Below are 7,374 nucleotides of genomic sequence, written 5' to 3'. Positions count from 1 at the left end.
GATAAATTTCTACGCCCCATAGCCTGTGTATCTTATTTCCTAGTTGCATGCAAAAATGGTTTTTTTTGTTTTTGAACATCTGTTTTTAAAACTTTGAGTTCCAAATTCTCTCCCCTCTTCCCTTCCCACCCACCCTCCCTAAGAAGTCAAGCAATTCAACACAGGCCACATGTGTATCATTATGTATAACCCTTCCACAATACTCATGTTGTGAAAGACTAACTATATTTTGCTCCTTCCTAACCTATCCCCCTTTATTGAATTTTCTCTCTTGGCCCTGTCCCATTTCAAAAGTATTTGTTTTTGATTACCTCTACCGCCATCTGCCCTCCCTTCTATCATCCCCGCTTTTTTATCTTCTTCCTCCTTTTTTCCTGTGGGGTAAGATACCCAATTGAGGATATATGGTATTCCCTCCTCAGGTCAAATTTGATGAGAGCAAGATTGACTCATTCCCCCTCACCTGCCTTCTCTTCTCTTCCTACAGAACTGCTTTTTCTTGCCAGTTTTATGCAAGATAATTTACTCCATTCTATCTCTCCCTATCTCCCTCTCTCAATATTTTCCTCTCTCATCCCTTAATTTGATTTTCTTTCTTTTAGATATCTTCCCTTCATCTTCAACTCACCCTGTGCTCTCTCTCTCTCTCTCTCTCTCTCTCTCTCTCTCTCTCTCTCTAAATATATATATATATATATATATATATATATATATATACACACACACATACATATATACATACATACACACTCACATATACATATATATACATAAACACATATATACATATATATGCATATTCCCTTCATCTACCCTAATACTGAGGTCTCATGAATCATACACGTCATCTTTCCATGTAGGAATGTAAACAAAACAGTTCAACTTTAGTAAGTCCCTTGCAATTTCTTTTTCTTGTTCTTTTTCTTGATTACCTTTTCATGCTTCTCTTGATTCTTGTGTTTGAAAGTCAAATTTTCTATTCAGCTCTGGACTTTTCACTGAGAAAGCTTGAAAGTCCTTGATTTTATTAAAAATTCATATTTTGCCTTGGAGCATGATACTCAGTTTTGCTGGGTAGGTGATTCTTGGTTTTAATCCTAGCTCCATTGACCTCTGGAATATCATATCCCAAGCCCTTCGATCTCTTAATGTAGAAGCTGCTAGATCTTGGATTATTCTGATTGGGTTTCCACAATACTCAAATTATTTCTTTCTGGATGCTTGCTATATTTTCTCCTTGATCTGGGAGCTCTGGAATTTGGCAACAATATTCCTAGGAGATTTCTTTTTGGGATCTATTTGAGGAAGCGATCGGTAGATTCTTTCAATTTCTATTTTGCCCTGTGGCTCTAGAATATCAGGGCAGTTCTCCTTGATAATTTCTTGAAAGATGATATCTAGGCTCTTTTTTTGATCATGGCTTTCAGGTGGTCCAATAATTTTTAAATTATCTCTCCTGGATCTATTTTCCAGGTCAGTGGTTTTTCCAAGGAGATATTTCACATTGTCTTCCATTTTTTCATTCCTTTGGTTCTGTTTTATAATATCCTGATTTCTCATAAAGTCACTAGCTTCCACTTGCTCCAATCTAATTTTTAAAGTAGTATTTTCTTCAGTGGTCTTTTGGACCTCCTTTTCCATTTGGCTAATTCTGCCTTTCAAGGCATTCTTCTCCTCGTTGGCTTTTTGAAGCTCTTTTGCCATTTTTAAGGTGTTGTTTTCTTCAGTATATTTTTCAGTATTTTTTTGGATCTCCTTTAGCAAATCATTGACTTGTTTTTCATGGTTTTCTCACATCCTTCTCATTTCTCTTCCCAATTTTTCCTCTACTTCTCTAACTTGCTTTTCCAAATCCTTTTTCAGCTCTTCCATGGCCTGAGACCAGTTCATATTTTTCTTGGAGGCTTTTGTTGTAGGCTCTTTGACTTTGTTGACTTCTTCTGGCTGTATGTTTTGGTCTTCTTTGTCACCAAAGAAAGATTCCAGAGTGTGAGACTGAATCTGGGTGCCTTTTCACTGCCTGGCCATATTCCCAGCCAACTAACTTGACCCTTGAGTTTTTCAGTGGGGCATGACTGCTTGTAGAGTTAAGGGAACTATGTTCCAAGCCTGGGGGAATGTGCCAGCTCTGCCACACCAGCACTCCTCCTTCCCCAAGAACCCCCAACCCAGACTGGGCTTAGATCTTCAGCAGGCTCTTAACTCCTGCTCTGATCCGCTACTTAATTCCTCCCACCAGGTGGGCCCGGGGCCAGAAGCAACTGCAGCTGTAGTTCTGTAGCTGCCCCACCTCCGCTCCCCCCAGGGGGGTAGCCAAACTGCGAACTCCGTCCACACCTGCAGCTTTTCCCACTAACCTTCTCTGTTGTCTTTGGTGTTTGTGGGTTGAGAAGTCTGGTAACTGCTGCAGGTCACTGATTCAGGGTGCTAGGGCCCACTCTGCCAGGCTCCTGGTCTGGTTGGTCCACTCCGCCCATGCTGGGCTCTGCTCTGCTCCACTCTGCTCCATTCCCAGCTCCGTGCAGGATAGACCTCACCCAGAGAGCATCCGGGCTGTCCTGGGCTGGAGCCCTGCTTCCCTCTGCTATTTTCTGGGTTCTGCAGTTCTAGAATTGATTCAGAGCCATTTTTATAGGTTTTTAGAGGGGCTTGGTGGGCAGCTCATGCTAGTCCCTGCTTTCCAGCCGCCATCTTGGCTCCACCCCCCAAAATTGATTTATATACCTAACCAAGTGTGTGTATTATTCCCTCTTTGAATCAATTCCAATGAAAGTAAGGTTCAAACAATGTTCACCTTCCCATTCTTTCCCTCTACTGTAATAGGTCTTTTTTGCCTCTTCATGTGATGTAATCTACCTCATTCTGCCTTTCCTTTCCCTCTTCTCCCACTACAATCCTCTTTTTCACCCCTGAATTTTTCTTAATATCAACCCATCGAAGTCAACTTATACCACACATTCTGTCTAGGTATATCCCTTCTAACTGCTCTAATAGAGATACAATTCTTAAGTGTTACAAGTATCATCTTCCCACGTAGGGATGTAAATTGTTAAATCTTATTGAATTACTTTTGCTTTTTTTCTTTCCTGTTTACCTTTATATAAATCTTGTATTTGAAAATCGAATTTTTGTTCAGCTTTTCATCAAGAATGTTTAAAAGTCCCCTATTTCATTGAAGGTCCCCTTTTTCCTCTGAAAAATTATGCTCAGTTTTGCTGGGTAGTTGATTCCTGGTTGTAATCCAATCTCCTTTGCCTTCTGGAATATCATATTTCAAGCCCTCCAATCCTTTAATGTAGAAGCCACTAAATCCTGTGTAATCCTGACTATGACTCCTCGATATTTGAAATGTTTCTTTCTCACTGCTTGCAGTATTTTCTCCTTGACCTAAGAATTCTGGAATTTGGCTATCATGGAGGTTTTCATTTTAGGATCTCTTTTAGGAGGCAATTGGTAGATTTTTTCAATTAGCATTTTACCTTCTGGTTCTAAGACCAGTTTTCCTGGATAAGTTCTTGAAAGATGCTGTCTAGGCTCTTTTTTTTTTGATCATGGTTTCAGGTAGTCCAATAATTCTTAAATTATCTCTCCTTGATCTATTTTCCACGTCAGTTGTTTTTCCAATCAGGTATTTTACATTTTCTTCAAATTTTTTCATTCTTTTGATTTTGTTTGGCTGATTCTTGATATCTCATAGAAGCATTAGCTTTCACTTGCCCAATTTTAATTTTTAAGGAATTATTTTCTTCAAGTTATTGTTTGTACCTTATTTTCCTTTTGGGCAATTCTACTTTTTAAGAAATTGTTTTCTTCAGTCAATTTTTGTGCTTCCTTTTCTAAGATGCTGCCTCTTTTCTTTATGATTCTCTTGCATAACTCTCATTTCTTTTCCCAATTTTCTTCTACCCTTCTTATTTAACTTTTAAAATCCTTTTTGAGCCCTTCCAGGAGAACTTTTAGGGCTTCAGACCAATTCATGTTTCTCTTCAAGGCTTCAGATATAGGTGTTTTGACATTGTTATCCTCTTCTGAATTGGTGTTTTTGATCTTCCCTGTTGCCATATTAGCTTTCTGTGGTCAGGACTTTTTTGTTTTTGTTCATTTTCATCCTGTTTATTGCCTTTTAAAGTTGAGCTTTGCTCCTAGGGTTCAGGGGGCACTGTCCCAAGCTTCTTGGGCCAGAGGCCAGGAGCCTGGTCATTGGCTTGCTTTGGTGGTTTGCCTATTGAGCCAGGAGCTCCAGGACTCCTGGCTTGCCTGTTGCACAGGGATCACCTGGCCTAGTAGCACCTGTTGCACCAGACCTCAAGGGCTGGCAGCTCACCTGTTGAGTGTGGGCTAGAGGCCCCATAGCTGGATTCAGTATAATTGATCAATATATATAAACTTCTGAATTGTGTGCAATATACAATGCTTGTGGACACAAAGAGGTGGAGAGATCTTCTCATGTCTCTTCTTTGGAGCCATGCTTGTTTTTCAATAATTTTGCAACATTGGCTTTTCATTTTTTTGTAGTTGTTCTTTCCATTTACATTGTTGTAGTTACTGTTTATATTTTTTTTGGCTCTACTTACTTTACTCTGCATCAATTTATGTAAATATTTCTAAGCTGCTCTGCATTCATCATTCACATTCACCATTTCTTACAATGCAATTAATATCCCACTATATTTGTGTACCACAGTTTGTTTAGCCATCCCCCAACTGATGAACATCTACTCTGTTTCTAATTGTTTGCTCTAACAAAAGTGCTGTTTTAAAAATTTTGACATGTGGGAAGATTCTTATCAATGTCCTTCTTATAATACAAATCAGAAGTGGAACCTCTAGTTCAAAAGGTAAGGATATTTTAGTAAATTTTATTTACATAATTCCAAATTACTTTTTACAAAATGATTATCCAAATTCATACCTACACCAATAATTAACTAGTGTACACATGTTCCCACAACCCCTCTCACAATGATATTCTCATTTTTGACATCTTTGCCAATTTACATTTTTTTATTATTATTAATAATTTGGAGTACTCTTTCTTGTGTATGGTAACAGTTTGCAATTCTCCTTTGAAGAACTGATGTTTATGTTCATATATAATAATTGTTTACATATTTTGGATACCAAACCCCTCATCAGAAAAATTTTCCCATTTGATCACCTCCCTTCTTATCTTAGGTGCTTTAATTTTATTTGTGCAGAAAATTTTCAGTTTCATGTAATCAAAATTATCTATATTATCTTTTATAATTGCCTCTATCCCTTTTTGCGTAAGACTACATTTCCAATCCATATCTATGAGAGGTTCATGATTTACTTCCCTTCTAATATTTCTATAGTCCAATAATTAATATTATTTATCTGTCTAGAATATATTATAGAATATGTTGTAAGGTGTGAGTGTAAGTCAAATTTCTGCCAAACTTACTTCCAGTTTTACCAGCAGTTTTTAACCAAATTCAGAGTTGTTTTCTAAATAATTTGTGTTTTCTGGTTTATCTAATCCTGAATTCCATTGCTTCTGATTCCCTTTGGTTAGCCTGTTTCATTGATCTACCACTCTATTTTTACATCAATACTATATGGTTTTGAAGACTTCTGCTTTAAGATACAGTTTGAAATCTAAGAGTGTTATTTCCTTTTCATCCTTATTTCTTTTCATTATTTCCCTGGATATTCTTGAACTTTTTTCTCAGAATAAATATTATTTTATCTAATTCTGTAAAGTATCCTTTTGATAATTTGATTGATATAACATTAAAATTATAAATTCACTTTGGTAGTATTATTTTTATCATATTCACAGCCCATTTCTTTAAGGAGCACTTAATAATTTAATTTATACCTTTATTTTGAGTTTTGTAGATTAATCACCAGATATTTTGCATATGTTATAGTTGTTTAGAATGGAATTTTCCTTTCTCTTATTACATCTTGGATTTTATTATTATTATATTGAAATTCTATTGAGTTTTGATGGTTTATTTGTAGCCTGCAACTTTGTTGAAACTTTTAATTATCTCAATTAGACTGTTGCTGATTCCCTAGGTTTCTAAGTATACCAAAATATCATTAGCAAATAGGGATAGTTTTATTTACTTTTTATATTTTTAATGTATTTAATTTCTTTCTCTTGACATTGCTATTATTAGTATTTCTAGAACTTTCTCAAATAATAATGGGGAGAGTGGATATCCTTGCTTTACTTCAATACTTAATGGGAAAGTTTCTAGTGAACAATACAACAAACATTTATTAAATGTCTTCTATGTGCCAGGCACTGTTAAATACTGGGGATAAAAACAAATTTTAATTAAGTTAAATATGCTAATTAAAAGAAATACAGTCTTTGCCCTTAAGTGTTGTTCTTTCTTCATTCTTGAAGAAAACCAATGACATCTTGAAGGTGACATCTTGACTTGCGCATGAGTTGGATTTAAGTGAGGCAAAGCTGTGCAAAGTCATCAGCCTCACTCTCTCCTCCAGAGTCATGGAAGTCCAATGGCAAGACTAAAGTTAAGATGATTGGAGATGGCCCTGGTCAGAGATGTAGTGAATGATTTTGGCCTTTCTAAATTATTATTTTTCCCAGGTCTCAATTTGTCGGTGGCAGTGCCCATTCAATGACTTAGGGATAGGTGGTGATGGTGGTGGTGGTGGTGGTGGTTGTTTGTCCTTAGTTCTTCAAGAGGACCTTGACAGCAAGAAAGTGATATCATGACTTGGAAAGGCTAGGTAACAACTGAGACAAAAGACAGCCTAAGTTACCATCACAAAACTATCAGTCTGGGAGGGGAAGACACTCAGAGTTTCTAGGCCAGAGCAGAAAACAATTGCTATTTATACTCACTCTAAGTTATTTAAACAATGAGCCAAAGAGGCTTGGGCTAGGGACTATTATTGGCCATTCAATGAAAGCCAGAGTGATTTGGATTTAAAGGTACAGTCAAGTAGCTCCATTTGAAACAAAATGGGCTTCTCTAAAGCCTATTTTTTCAGAGTTATATAAATGAAAACTGCACAGGAAAAAAGTAAATTGTCCCAGCTTTTTTAAAAAATAAAATAAATTAATTAAAAATTAATATTTAAAAAAACCTAAGCCCCAAACCCTAAAATACCTTACAAATTATGTGACCAAAAATTATTTTCCTATAGACAAAACAACCACATGTAAGGATATGGTGCCCCAAGTAAAGAGAGAGACCACGTGTGGTAAGAGCGGAGGAGGAGGAAGAAGAAGAAGAGTAGGAGGAGGGAGAGGAGGAGAGAGAGGAAATGGGGGAAGAGGAGGAGGAGGGGGATAGGAAAGAGAAAGAGGAGGAGAAAGAAGAGGACCAGGAGAAGGTTGTGTCTCCCATGCTCTTAAGCAGCTTATAA

This window comes from Trichosurus vulpecula, chromosome 1 (genome assembly GCF_011100635.1).
Source record: "Trichosurus vulpecula isolate mTriVul1 chromosome 1, mTriVul1.pri, whole genome shotgun sequence".
Taxonomy (NCBI): Eukaryota; Metazoa; Chordata; class Mammalia; order Diprotodontia; family Phalangeridae; genus Trichosurus; species Trichosurus vulpecula.
Note: the sequence above shows the minus strand (reverse complement) of the source record.